Source organism: Canis lupus, chromosome 24, assembly GCF_011100685.1.
Source record: "Canis lupus familiaris isolate Mischka breed German Shepherd chromosome 24, alternate assembly UU_Cfam_GSD_1.0, whole genome shotgun sequence".
NCBI classification, from domain to species: Eukaryota; Metazoa; Chordata; class Mammalia; order Carnivora; family Canidae; genus Canis; species Canis lupus.
This window is the reverse complement of record NC_049245.1, coordinates 35893543-35907712: the sequence shown is the minus strand read 5'-3', so window position 1 is coordinate 35907712 and position 14170 is coordinate 35893543. Positions and strand designations below refer to the sequence as shown.

The window sequence follows — 14170 nt, the reverse complement described above, 5'->3', positions numbered from 1 at the left end:
TGGAGAAGGCCGAGGTATGGGTCTCAAAGCACAGGTGAAACCATAGGAGGCTGACTCCAGTTTGAGAAAAGTGTTGGCCTCCAGCCCATTTAGAGCATCACCAGGAAGATCTGTGAGGTTCCTTTGCACAGACTGTGCAGGACTGGATTTCAGCTCTTTGGTTGATGATCACATGCTGGTAGGGACGAGGGTAGCAGGGAATCCTGGTGTCCAGCATTTCAACACTTGTTTATCTGCTTAGATGGGGAGGTGCCACAATAAACTCACTGAGGTTAAATTCAGGTTCTTAGGAGCTGCGTGACTAGCTCAGAACACTTGAGCCCTCGGACTTTAATGTCCTCATCCTGTACGTGTATGCACCTGTGTGTGCATGCTTCACATGCATGTGGGTGTGTGCACACCAACATATGTATGTGTGTGCACCCACGTGCATGTGCATGAGGCAGTTAGGAGGAGGGGCTCCAGAGTCAGACGGTCCGGACTCGAATCCTGGCTCCACCACTTCTGAACCCATAGCCTTAGGAACACTGCTTACACCTCCTGTGCCTCAGCTTCCTCCTCTGTTGCTCAGTGACAGCCCCCACCTCATAAGGCCAATGTGAGGATTAGGTGAATCAGTCCCTGTGAAGCTCTTGAAAGGGCACCCGGCACAGGGTTGGTGTTTGAAAAATGTTGGTATGATTACTGCTGTTCATTGTTCACCAGGTCTCTGTTGTGTGCACTCCTGTGCAGGGCCACTGGTGTGGGTGCAAAGTTGTTTATGTAGGAGGTGGTCCCAGGAAGCACACTGGGGGTGGGGGAAGGGGACAGGGGCTGGAACTGAATCCTGAACATTTATGCTCTGATCTCCATGCACCACTGGCTGAGCACATCCCAGGGCCGTCAACTGCCAGCACTTCCAGCCCCAGACCAAGAGAACGTTCTCAGGTGGATGGCCTTGGGATGCCCTCGATGGCAGAACCGTGTTTGTTTCTTTACACCAGTTTCTAGGAAGGAGATTGCTTCGCCTAGAGCAGATATTCCGTAATGTTTGTGGAAGGAGGGACGGGGTGGGGGTGTAAGAAAGATAGGCATCAGGTTTAACCAAATGGACATAAAGCATCATCCGGGGAAGAATCCATTGTCTCTACCAACCTCCTCAGAGCTCAGAAAGCCCTGTCACATACATCGTTCTCATTTAATCATAGAAAGTTCACGTGAAAGACATTTTAGAGGCCTGCTAATCCAACTGCTTAATTTGCTCAAAATGGGAGCCCAGAGAGTTAGATGACTCACCCAAGGTCACCCAGAGAGTTCATTGCAGACCCTCAGTCAGAATTCAGGTCTTCTGATTTCCTAGTAAGAGCCTCTTTCTTTCTTTTCTTTTCTTTTTTCTTTCTTTCTTTCTTTCTTTCTTTCTTTCTTTCTTTCTTTCTTTCTTTCTTTCTTTCTTCTTTCTTTCTTTCTTTCTTTCTTTCTTTCTTTCTTTCTTTCTTTCTTTCTTTCTTTCTTTCTTTCTTTCTTCTTTTCTTTCTTTCTTCCTAAGATTTTATTTATTTACTCATGAGAGACAGAATGAGAGAGAGAGAGGCAGAGGCAGAGTGAGAAGCAGGCTCCATGCAGGGAGCCCTACGTGGGACTCGACCTGGGTCTCCAGGATCACGTTCTGGCCTGAAGGCAGTGCTAAACCACTGAGCCACCCAGGCTGCCCTCAGGCACCTCTTCCACCAAGAATCCTGTCTCCTCCTGCCTCAGGCCAAATTCTCCACTCCACCAAATCTAACTTAGGCATGTGCACAGTCCTCTACCTAGCAAATCCTAACTTTGGGAACATATATCGTAGAGACAAAAGCCCCCAGGACAAGGATATGTATCCACAGGTATTTATTGCAGTGGTGGCCATAGTGAGTTGACTACAGGTGATCCTAGAATCTGAAGACCACCTGACCAAGGTGTAGCAGATTTACAGTATGGAATGTTAGCTATTTCAGAATTGAGTTGGAACCTACCTTGATATGGTTTTGGTAAAAAAAAAAAGTAACTAATAAAGCAAACTGATGAATAGAAAGAGGCCCGCCCGTAGGCAGAGATCTCAATACCCACACAGAAGTCATCGAGGGATTTCTCAACTAAGAGGTTCAGGAGGGAGGTTTTCAGGCCCCTGGGAGCTGGGAATGGAGCTACCAGAGTCTTCAAGGACCAAGAGGGACCCAGTTTGAGGACTCTACTGTGCTTTGCTTGGGCTGTGGGAGAGGCAGGGTAGGCATGAGGCAGTGGGGTCCTTGGGCTGCCTGCTTCCTTCTGGACAGGGTGGACAGCTAGCCGGGAAAGGCCACAGACAAGAGGAACTTCAGGTGTGAATAAGAGAAGGCATTATCCTCTGTGATATGCATGTGCTGACCTGTGGGGCAGTGCTCAGCAACAGGGTGCTGGCACTTAAGAGGTGACTTCGGTGGCACAGTGATGGGATGGATGTTCAGTGGGTGGGAGCTGGGGGTCCCAGATCCCCACAGCACCCAGGACAGTCCGACAGTCCCACATCTCACAGAACTGTTTTGAGTCCTGCATCAGTTTCAAATGTCCCAATGGAGATTCATGTCAGTGAACCTTCTTCACAGTGATCTGAGGCTCAAAGAGAAGATCCATTTTATGTGGAAATCATAGTAGTAATGGTTTTTGCACTGTTTTCATACTCACTGAGTTTCCTGGGATGTCAACTGCGATGTAAATCAAGGGTAGCTTGTTTTTTGCTTTGTTCGGAAAATCTGCGAGTGCTGGTTCACCTCCTGGAACCTTCAGGTCTTGGGCACCAATGTGTTCAGTGGCATTTGAAAGCCCAACTCAACACCCTTTATACCAGCCTGCAGTTACAGCTTAACCAGTTCAGAGCGTCGTCACTGCCAGACCACTTGCACATTGAGGTATGCATTGTTTTATTGCAAATGACTGTACATACATTATTTGTCTTATATTTCTCTTTATATTGTAGTTAAACCATTAAATTGAATTTTAAAAGATATTTAGGTGACTTATATCATCTGTGAATATTATTTCAAGATACCCAAGTGGAAATTATAAAAAATTTGTTAAAAAAAAAAGGGGGGGCACCAGGTCTGATAGAGTTGAGAAACACAAGTCTGAACAGAATTAGCGACATCTCCTCTTTCCCCAGGGAACCTGAAGCCTCATTGAGAGACACTTCTGAGTTTTTTGTTAATTCGAGCCAGATTTTGACCACAAAAGAGGATCTTTTCTCTCCTTCTTAAACATCAAGGCTTCCTTTGCCAAGATCCCCCTTCATGGGTCTGCTGGAGACCAGCATAATTTTGATCCTTACATCTCCCGGCCCGTGTCAATTCTCCTGGAATTATTTCTACCAGCACAAGTGCGGCTGTTTGGCTCCAAGTTCACGGCAGACACAGCTGAAGCTTCTGTCAAATTTAGGTCATTGCCTGGTGGGTAAATAATTTGTCCCTCCTTAGGAGACAGATCGATAATCAACAAACACACATTTAGGGGGAAAAAAGGGCAGAAACGCTTAGTCATGCAAATCAGGGCGAGGAGAGGGTAAAGAAAGGGCCTCATTTGCATGCAGCAGCTCCAGCAGGGTCCTGGCCCACCAGCCCCTGTCTACGGAAACCCTTGGCCCAGAGCTGCAAACACCCGAGCACATTATTGCACGTTAATAAAGGTTTGTCCCGAGTGGAGTAAACAGCAGCGGTTCCCAGGACGCCAAGAAACAGCAAACTCTCCAGAGGTTCACTGGGTCATTAGCTGTGGCACAATACGGGTCAGGCTGGATGTAATGTTGTTCCCTTCAGCGAGGGGCTCCAATAGGGCCACCGGTTCTCACAGTGGGGGACAGTGACTGGGTTGCAAGTTGAGGTCTCCTGGATACCAGGCCCAGGGCCCTCATTAGGATTCATGGCGCCTCTGACATCACTGGTGCTTTTGTGATGCAAACCTCCACGTTGTCTAAGCGCAGGAGGGGCCCCTGGATCTGTGTGTCCCTGTTACTGTGCACGCCCACGAAATGGGACACGCAGATGCGCCCACGCAGGACTAAATGAATAACTGGCTAAAACGCCTTCCATTCCTGTAAGTAGTGGTTAGATGGTTTCCCTGAAGGCGGCTCCTTATGCAGCCGAGTTCTTTAAGTGCACGGATATTTGGGAAATTGTAGGGATGAAGTCAAACAAATCCGAGCGTTCTAATTCTGCGTTCTGCATATGTTCTGTCTTTACATTCTGCTTGGAGAGCGTAAGAACCCAACAGACAGAGGGGGAGGCTCGCGGGCGGACGTCGCGTGGGCAGAGCCAGAAGGAACCGCAGGGAGGGAAGCCCGGTCGGCGTCACCCCCGCGGCACAGGGAAGCCCGGCACGGGATGCTGCCCGGGTCTGGACGTTTGGAAGCAGGTGTTCCCCGTGACAATCCCGCTTCCTGCTCCTCATTCAGAGGTGCCCCGACCAGATGGCAGAGGCCCGATGAGGGCAGAAGGCAGGGACAGCAGGGCTCGCCTCCCACGCCCCAGCGCCCTCCCCACCTGCCCCGCAGGCCCTTCCTGCCCGGCCGGAGCTCTCTCTGCCCCAGAACATGCCTGAGGACTCGAGATGTTCCCAGCTTCACAGGCCCCGGGGGCACGTGGAGGCCTGTCCACCCCCTCCCTCAGCCCCCTTCCCCTGGACTCACCCACCTGCCTTCTGTGCCATAGACGCGTCACCTTCGTCCCGACCCAGGCCCTCCTCCGGGCTGTCCCCAGCTCCTTGCACAGCTGCCCCTTCTCACCTTCCAGGGCTCTGTCAGTGTCACGTCCGCAGGGGGCCCCGACTCCCTGGTTTACAGTCATCCCCTCCACCCAGGCCCCTCCCAGCAGGCCTCTGTTTTCCCTTCTGGGTACCACTCACCACCATCAGAAGTGACCCCGAAGGCATGTTTCCTTGGCGTCATCTCCCTCGCCTTCCCTCTTGAGTGTGAGCTCCAAGGCCTCAGGAACCCACTTGTCCTGCTAAGCCCCGTGTGCCCTGCACCTGCTGCAGCACCTCGCCCAGAAGCACTGACTGGTAGTGACTGGGGGACGGCTCAGCGGCTTGAGTGTGGCATCCGGAGTCCTGGGCTCGGGTCCCACAGGCTGTTTACTGGCCCCCTGACTGTGGGGCAGGGACACCTCCCGTCCGGGTACAGGCTTCCTCCTCTGAGAAGTGGGCTGATGCCACAACACTTGTCTTGTACGACTGTTGGGAGGTGCAGAGACAGGAGACCTGCTGACCTGAGAGCCGAGGGGATGGGAGTGGCCCTGTCACAGTGGCTGCACACCTGGGCAGAGGTCAGGGCTCAGGCTAAGGCATCCCGGTGTGTGTGTGCAAGTGAGTGTGTGTGCCAGGTGTGTGCATGTCTGTGTGTGTGTGTGCACACTGAACATTAATACCGATGGCTCTCTCCCTATGAACAGCCTTCAATACTACATCCTAGCATCTGCTCTAAATGTTTCATGCTAATTAACTCGCTTAATTCTCACAACCATACCTGCCTGTGATTGTTACCATCTCCGTTTTATAGATAAGGAAACTGAGGCACAGAGAGGCTAAGTTATCTTGCTGTGGTCACGCAGCCAGCAACTGAAGGGGAGAGTGTGTCCGAGCGGGGACGGAGTGCTGGCTTCTGCACAGGCATGGGTCCCAGCTGGAAGCAGGCAATGAAGTGGCTTGACCCTCCACGGGGCAACATTTGTTCTAGTTCCCTTGAACTTGGCAAGGCCTAGGTGACTTTGTGGTGAGATAATTTATCTCGCCAAGGGTCTGTACAGAAACATCTAGCTGCCTCCCCATGTCCCTTCTCCCATCTTTTATAGAGACAGAGCCTTCAGATCCTCAATGGGACACAGGGCTGCTAGGATAGAGTGCAGCTTCTCCCCTATTCCTCAGACTGGGGTGGCGTGGGACTAAGTTTTGGCCAACAGGTTGGGAAGAGAACAAGGGAGTCTGACTTCCAGGTTTAAGGTGAGAGTCTTCTCCTTCCTTCTTTCCCCTTTCCCACAGGCTGGAATTTAGACCAGGTGCCTTGGCCACCTGGATGAACACAACACCCCAGGAAGAGTAGGACAAGAAGAGGGGCAAGGCTTGGTCCCCAACTCCTTGGAGTTTCAGGTAGGGGTGGAGGAAGGTGGTGTGGAGGGCGGGCAGGGCTCTGTACCGGGTAGTGTGTTTGGTCTCCACACCTCCTCTGTCGTCAGGAGTGGAGGCGCTCCTCTCTCCTCCCACACGACCTCCCCTGCCGCCCGCCCCAGTGTGACAGCCCCAGGACGGGAGCCTGTCCTCCAACCACCCACTGTCCTGCTCCACAGGAGTGACCAGCCCGCAGCCCGCGGCCTGAGAGACCCAGAAGAGCCCCGGGGGTCCCCTGTCCCTTCCCTGGCTGTGCTCTGAAGTCACACCAGCCACATGTCCCGGGCCCTGTCATGATCCGTCGTGGATGGTTACCACCCTGGGCCGTGCAGATGCAGAGCATCTCCATCATCGTAGACGGTTTCCTGGGACGACACTGGCCTGCACAGACAAGGTCCTGAATCCAGCAAGTCATCAGGTGGGACAGAGGCGCCAGGCAAGGAGGAAATGACACATAGGGAGCTTTGCCCAAAGGTCCCCCCTCCCTCATGCACTTGATCCTTCATTCACTCACCTCCTTCATTTCACGTCTATCGAGCTCCTTCCAGGCCCTGACCATTGACTGTCCTGGCCTCAGGGAAACAAAGGAGAATGAGGCAGATGCAGGCCCCGACCTCGGGGAGCTCATGGTCTCGTCCAGGGAGGCAAATGAGAGAGAAGGAGGCGAATAAATCAGCAAACAAGACAATTTCAGAAAACAGCAAATGCCACCAGCAAAGCAGTGTAGGGTGACCTTGTGGGGACTCAGTGCCTATAGGGTGAAGGCCGGGGTTTGGTTTAGGGAAACATATCATCTCCGGGCAACCCAATATCACAGGCCGGGGGTGATGTCAGACCCTCAAACGGGTGAGGAGTGAGATGCTCCAGGGACCACCTCCTGAAAGGTGGGAGGACCTGGGGCCGGGGCACCCCTGAGCTCTGGGCATTAGGACGTGGCCCCAACCCCGGGCCTGGAGGTGCACCGAGGGTCCCCGGACAGCAGAGGGGACATGAAATGCAGCAGTGGCCCAGGCCGCCTGCGGAGCTTATTCCGAGGATGGATCAGAGAGGCTGTCAGGAAGGCCCTGGCTGGCCCTGGCCCCAAGGCTGCCCGGTGTGGGGGTCGTTCTAGTGTCCAGCTCTGGAGGCACTGGCGTCCTTCCCCTTGAAGCCTCTGTGCACACACTGTCCCCGGGCCCTCGAGACACGTTGTCCCATCCAGGAGGCAGGGGCCCCCGCTCAGCAGAGGCGCCCAGAGCCTGGCTCCTGGGAGCTCCGGGGATAGGGCTGTTGGCTGTCACTGCCCCTATAATTCCCAGGACAAAGCTCGTGGGGTGGGATCCCTGGGTGGCGCAGCGGTTTGGCGCCTGCCTTTGGCCCAGGGCGCGATCCTGGAGACCCAGGATCGAATCCCACATCAGGCTCCTGGTGCATGGAGCCTGCTTCTCCCTCTGCCTACGTCTCTGCCTCTCTCTCTCTCTCTGTGACTATCATAAATAAATAAAAATTAAAAAAAAAAATTTAAAAAAAAAAAAAAAAGCTCGTGGGGACCTGGACGCTGGGAGGCAGGAAGGGGACCTGGGAAGCAGCTGCGACAACAGTCTGACCTCAGTAAGGAGAGCCAGGCAGCTGTTTGCCTTGAAACCCTCGGAAATGAAGGTGCCAGCGATCTGCTCTGCAGCAAGAACTTTCCATCTCTGCATGTGCGAGGCATAATTATGTCATTTGGGTTCTCAAACAGACCAAACTGTGTCCTCCTGGCAGAAAGTGAGCAAAACCAACCCCGGTTACGGTTCCCTGACAGCTCAGTGGATTCAGCCAAAGAAAATGACCCTGCACGGCAGCGGGTGAGGCCACACAGGAGGATTGTGAGAAATAACTCAGCAGGTGTAAACGTTCCCTGCGTTTCTGGGCAGGCTGGAAGGTTCCAAGGGGCCAGGGAAGTTGCTGCCCCCAACCGAACCCTCTGCTGGATTGTCCTGGTGACGGGACCTGAGACCCGACTCAGGCGTCTCAGGCCGAGGGCATCGATGGGCTCACGCACTGGTGCTTGGTCTGCAGGCAGAGCTGGGTCTGGGTGCTCGGATGCCACGCCCTGGGCTCAGCTGTCTCCCGTGTCCCCGTGGCGCTGGGTCCCCTTCAGGCTGCAGTCAGGGGCCGGGCACCTGCAGGTGCTCTGTGCGCAGCTCCAACCACCCACGGTTCCAGCTCCAGCCACGCACTCGCGCAGGTCCAAGTCCAGGGACGGGAGCGCGATGGCACAAGAGCCCCAGAGTCACTGATGAAGCAGCGTAGGTCCCTCCTGTCACTGAGCTGACTGCTGGGCAGTGGTGTCTTGTGTGGCCCCTTCCCCCGCAGGGCCTGGAGTTTGGGGTCAGCTCACCCCCAACACATGGATTGAGGTAGGAAGGTGAGTTCTCAAATGACAGGCAGGTTCTGTTGACACCAGAAGGGGAAGCAGATGCGGGAGAGGGCAGGGGGGTGTTCATCCCAGGAAGGGAGCGTGGAGGGGACACACCACATGGCCAGGGAACCTCGAAGGAATCAGGTGGTTGGTGCGGAAGACGTTCCACAAGCTCTGGATTTATTTCTGAATGCTTCAGCCCACCTGGGAATTTGTAACTGTGAACGTGGTCACCGAATGTGGGGTGACGGCTACCTTCTGTCTCCATCAGAGAGCGAGGGAGTTTGGGGACCCCTGTGAAACCAGGCCCCCGTGAGCGGGTGCAGCACTTTGGTCCCCAGGGGCCAGTTGTGCAGGCTTCTCCCCCAGGGCCCTGCTCCCTCTGAGCCTTGGAAACCAGCTTGGGGAGCCTGACCAGTGGTGGTTGGCCTTACTCCTGAGGGACAGGTCTGGGGCTGGTGGGGGGGCTGCATGATGTCACCCAGGGGCACTCTTGCCATGTGGACCTCCGTCCTCAGCCTGTGCCCTCCCTCGGGGTCTCTTGTGGCTGCAGGTGCCCCTGCTTCTTAGGGAAAAGGGAGGGGAGGAGAGAGGGGAAGGGAAAAGGGGGAGGAGACTGAAAGAGGAAAACTGCTTTCCTAGAACCAACCCCCCTCCACCAGGATAGAGGAGGAAGAGGGAGAGGGGCTGGAGAAGGGAGGAGGGGGAGAAGGGAGAGACTGAAAGGACTGAAAGAGGAGAACAGGGATTTCCTAGAGCCCCCACCCAGGAGGGAGGAGGAGGAGGGGGAGGAGGGAGAGACTGAAGGAGGAGACCAGGGCTTTCCCAGAGCCCCCAGCAGCTGCCTGTTCCCGTCATGGCCCGGCCCGTGTCCCAGGGGCACAGAGGTGGAGGCTGGATAAGGTTTAGGGGACTCGTGCCCATCGGGGCCGGGAGCGAGAAGGAAGGGCAGGCCCAGGGCGGACACCTGGCGTGTGCGTCACCGGCCAGAGAACAGGCTCAGAGACTTGCGTTTGTGCGCAAAGGACACGCGCAGCTGCTTTCGGTCAAAGGCACATAATTCACATCTTCGCAGACACAGACGCAAATTCCTGCTCTTGAGTAATGAAGGCGACCGAACCGCACGCTTCTGCCTGCAAATATTCCACGCGGCCCCTGCCGCCCCGGGAGCCGTCCCGGGGTTCAGCCTCAGCAGAGATGCCCCGAGCCCGGCCGCCCGGGCGCACGTGGGCTGGGCCGTGGCCTCCGCGGAAGGCGGCAGGTGGGGCAGCTCCTCGCTGCCCGGGAGCCCCGCTTCGGCCTGCAGCCCCGGCCTGGACGCGGGCCCGGGGGGAAAGCCCAGCTCTCCACGGAGCCACAGCGGCCCATTATTTCTGCTCGAAAACAGCCCTGGATCCCCGGCAGAGAGCAGAGAGCAGGGGTGACAGGCCCGGCTGTCGTGCTCAGCTCTGCATGAAATCGCCATCGGCCTGCTTGACTTCTGTCACGAGCAGGCCGGTGGCTTCCAGTGGGTGTGAATGGACCCCTGGCCACGCGCGGGACCTGCCGGAGGCCTCGGGGTCCTGTCTGCCGAAGAAGCGGGAATCCCTACAGTCACGGCTCGCTGCCCACGTGAAACGCCCTGTTGTCGCCCGGGAACTTGCAGGATGAGCCAAAACGACTGTGCTCACTCCTGGTCTGCGTCTTGCCGGAGCCTGTGATCCGTCCTCAAGTAAGTAGCAACCTCGAAAAAATAAACTGAGCACATTTAAACAATTACAGAGATTTTCCGCCAGAAGAATATAATGGACCGCCCATCCCCCAGACTCCACGGTTAGCAGGATGTGCCCCATTCCCTCCAGCTGCCTCCCCTCTTTCTACCAAAGTATTTCAAAGCTGATCCCAGACGCCACGTGGATTTTTAAGACATAACTGTGCTGTCGCATCACCGATCCCGCGCAGATTGCTCTGTCTCACAGACGTTTTCTCCTCACCGCTTCCCCAGAGTCAGGACTCAAACCAGAGCCCCAGCATTTGGTCAAGTCTCTACAGGCTCTTGGTGGAATGTGATCTGCTCCCTTTTATTTGGTAGCTCATGTCACTGCCTTGTGGGATTCCCAGGATCAGTGGCCCCACGGGGCCCCACGGTCTGGATTCGTTGATCTGGGGCCTCACATTTCGATTCCTCCACCTGGAAGGAGAAGTGGGTGCCCCTGAGCAACCTCGGGAAGGGTCGTGGTGTCCAATAAACCCCGCCTGGGCTGCTGGAGCCCAAAGGAGCCAGCTTCCCCAGCTGCTGTAGGACGTGTCTGCCTGTGTTTTAAGGACATTTCCTGGATTATTGTTGAACAGCACAGTAGGCGTTTGCTCCCCAGCATCACCACCTCATTTGGTGTCGGCTCTGTTCCTTCATTCTACAGGTGAGGACTGAGGCTCAGGGAAGAGAAATTTGCTCAAGGTCACTTGTCCTGTAGACCTGGGGATCAGCCTGTTCCCCCGTTTCCATGATTGTCCCCCTGTGGGTTCCACCCAGCAATCAGCTCTGCTGCACCTGCTCCATATAAACCCCTCCAGTTGCTTCCCACCATTTTTCTCATGAACCCCAGGGTCTCGCCTTGGCCCTGGAGGCCCGTCCCCCACTTCCTGCCTCTCTGCACCCTGCTGTCCCCCACAGCCCCAGTCCTGGGCCTCCTCCCTTTTCTTCGTCCATCTCAGACCTACTTCTGGGCCTTTGCACGTGCTGCGCCCTTTGCCTGGAACGCTCTCCTCACTGCCTCTGCCTTGGCTGGAACTTCTGTGTTCATCTGGGCTCCTAGTCACCCCTCCAGAGAAGCCGTCCCTGGCTTCCCTGTCCAACGTGTCTCATGTGGTCTCCTGGGCCCTGCCTTCTTTCAACTCTCGGTGTACTTCTGTAGAGCAGTACGTCCTCTTTATCAACCTTGTTTTCTTTGTGGTCACTCACTGTGTCTCCTTTAAAAAGCATCACCCTCTGAGGTGAAGGACCAAGTGGGTCCTGCTCAGGGCTATATTTTGTGGCTTGGAGCAGTGCCTGGCACAGTATTTGCTCCAAAAATGGTTAAGTAGGTGATCAAAACAGAGACTGGCCTTAGATACAATATAGTTGCAAATCCCAAAGGTCCTGGACAGGTCCTTGCTCTTCCCTCTATCTCACTGGCCTTTCTCACCCACCTGTCCACCTGACGAGATAGTCTCAGGACTAAGTGAGTCACTGAGGGCCGATCCCTAGTCACAGGTTGCTGAGGCCTGGGTGTTTGTTTCTCCTGCCCCACAGGTCTGTGCTGCTGTCATGTGATATGACCTCTGCTGTGTCTGGCAAGTCCCTTCACCTCTGCCTTGTAAGGCCACTCGTGATGCATGTAGGGTCCCCCTGGGAAATCTCAGTGATTGTCTCATCTCAAAATCCTTAATTATATCTATAAATACTCTTTTTTTTGGGTAAGGTCACCTTTACAAGATCCAGGGATTAGAGACCTCGATGTCTCCATGTGGTTGTTCCTCAACCTGCTTGTTAGATGCTGATCCATCACCTGCTTTGTCTTAATGTCATATTTGTGATGTTCTGGTCCCTAACCACTTCAGCGCCTGAGAGAAAGGGGAACCAGCTGTAAAAAGGAAATACTTCTCTTAATTACCTTTGTACCCAGAGTGTGCTCTGGGCAAGGAGCCGAGGTGGTGGGATGTTTAAGAAAGCAAGAGCCATCAATCATGCTGGCCCTGCTGCTGGCCGACTTGCCTCCTGCAGACCCTGTCACCATGGCCGTAGGTGGCATGTGATCAATCGTTTCTCTGGGAGCTCTGAGTGACGCTGTCTCCTGTGAGATGAGAGTCCACGAGCAACGGCCTCTGGAGGGAATGTTCTAGAAGGGGCTGGCCCCAGGGCCTCCCTCTGCTGGGTATAGGGGTATAAGGAGAGCTCATAGGGGATACTTTGACCCACCAGGCAGCCCATGTACTCCTCAGACCACGGATTCAGCAACAGCACGGATTATTCTGGAGACCACGCTTCCTCCGTGTAGGCAGGAGGGAAGAGGTCCCTGACAAGACCCCCAACTCCATGCCTGTCTGCTCACAGCCGCTCTGCCATCACCCCCTGGAGACAGCGGGCTGGCTCCCTTTCACCTTCGTCCTGCCCAGGTCGCCCCCAAAGGCCCCTGGGACCCTGGTCCTCCCTCATCCCCAGGCTAACCCCACAGCTGTGGGGCCAGAGAAGACCCCCCAATCCCCTGGACCCCCTTTCTTCTTCCCACAGCATGTCCATCTTGCCTATACCCCGCGTCTTGCTCATTTACCTGGCTGATTCTAGAATGCAAGCTCCTGCAGTCAGGGCTTTTGTCTGGAGATTGTCACCTCGTGCAAGACTCGCAGCAGCTCAAGGAGAGGGAGTAGCCCCATGTGCCCCGCACCCTGTTTCCGAACGGGGTTCAGAGCAGCAGGTGGCTCGTGAGGAAGGGCTCGTGAGGGTGGAGCGTCTGCTGGGGTCGGGCTGGGGCTCTGCTCCCCGCAGACTCTGCATGGCCTTGCAGAGCCGGCCTGGGGAGCGTGAGGGGACACTCAGTTGCGGCCCGAGCACCACTGGCCCCCCGCTCTCCGGACGGGCCATGGGACAGGCCAAGGGGGGCCTGCTCAGAGGGTGTGAGGGATCACCGGACACCCGGCTCCCCGCACTCGGGTGGTGGGTGCAGTGCTCCCGGCCACTGAGGTCGCGCTGCGGGGACCCCCCAGGTCTGAGCTCGTGACAAGGCCGCAGCGCCCGGAGGTGTGGCCGCCGTCCCCGGGCCTCCTGCGCCCCTGCGGCTCGTGCCCACCCGATGGCTCTGGTCCCCGCGGCCCCGCCGCCCAGGAGACGCGGCCCGCACGGTCTGTGGCCTTCGCCCGCGGCGAGATGAGCGAGGGCTCGGCACCGCCCGGCTACGGACGACAACAGGGGCCTGGCTTTCCTCCCTCCTCCTCCTCTCTCCTGTTACAGTTAGTTCGGGTTTTATTTTCCCTGAAGGGAAGGAAGCTGTCCATAGGAGGGTGCTCCCTGAGAGCTTCTCCTGCAGCAGAAGGTGGGCAGGAACCCGGCTGGGGGCAGGGATCAGGCCTGGCGGCCACTCCGCGGCCTTCTGTCAACTGCGGAGCCGCGTGAACTAGTGGGGAAACTGGGAAAGGGCAAGAGGCACAATTTGGGGGGCACCTGGGTGGCTCCGCGGTTGAGCATCTGCCTTCAGCTCAGGGTGTGACCCTGGGGTCCTGGGATCGAGTCCTCATCGGGATCCCCACAGGAAGCCTGCTTCTCCCTCTGTCTGTGTCTCTGCCTCTCTCATGAATAAATGAATAAAATCTTAAAAAAAAAAAAGTGAGAACTCAGTCTAACACTTAAGCACTTGCGTCAATGCCCGTCCTGTACGGGCTCCTGGCCGCGCACCTGGCGGCCTGCTTGATGCTGTGAAATTGTGCTTCTGACTCTGGTTCGCACAGGACCCACCTGGGGGTCCAGCTAACGTTTGGATCCCCTTAGTAGGACTTGGATGGGACCTGCCATTCTGCATTTTCAGGATGCTTCCAGGTGAGGGAGATGCTGCTGGTCTGTGGACCACACTTTGAGAAGCAAGGCCTTATGTTTTTGACTTTGAACCTTCATAACAACCCTTGAACTGAAATAAA

The 14170-nt window shown here is 55.7% G+C and overlaps 1 long non-coding RNA gene across 2 annotated transcripts; it reads left to right on the top strand.

Moving 5' to 3' along the window:
- The first annotated feature begins 3864 nt into the window (after positions 1–3864).
- Positions 3865–13289, top strand: LOC119877483. Of its 2 annotated transcripts, XR_005377947.1 has the most exons (4): positions 3865–4077; positions 6016–6123; positions 6321–6559; positions 11796–13289. It is a non-coding gene; the product is annotated as an uncharacterized LOC119877483 (long non-coding RNA). The 2 variants fall into 2 exon arrangements; XR_005377946.1 differs by lacking the exon at positions 11796–13289 and having other exon boundaries at positions 3875–4077; positions 6321–7570.
- The last annotated feature ends 881 nt before the right edge of the window (positions 13290–14170 follow it).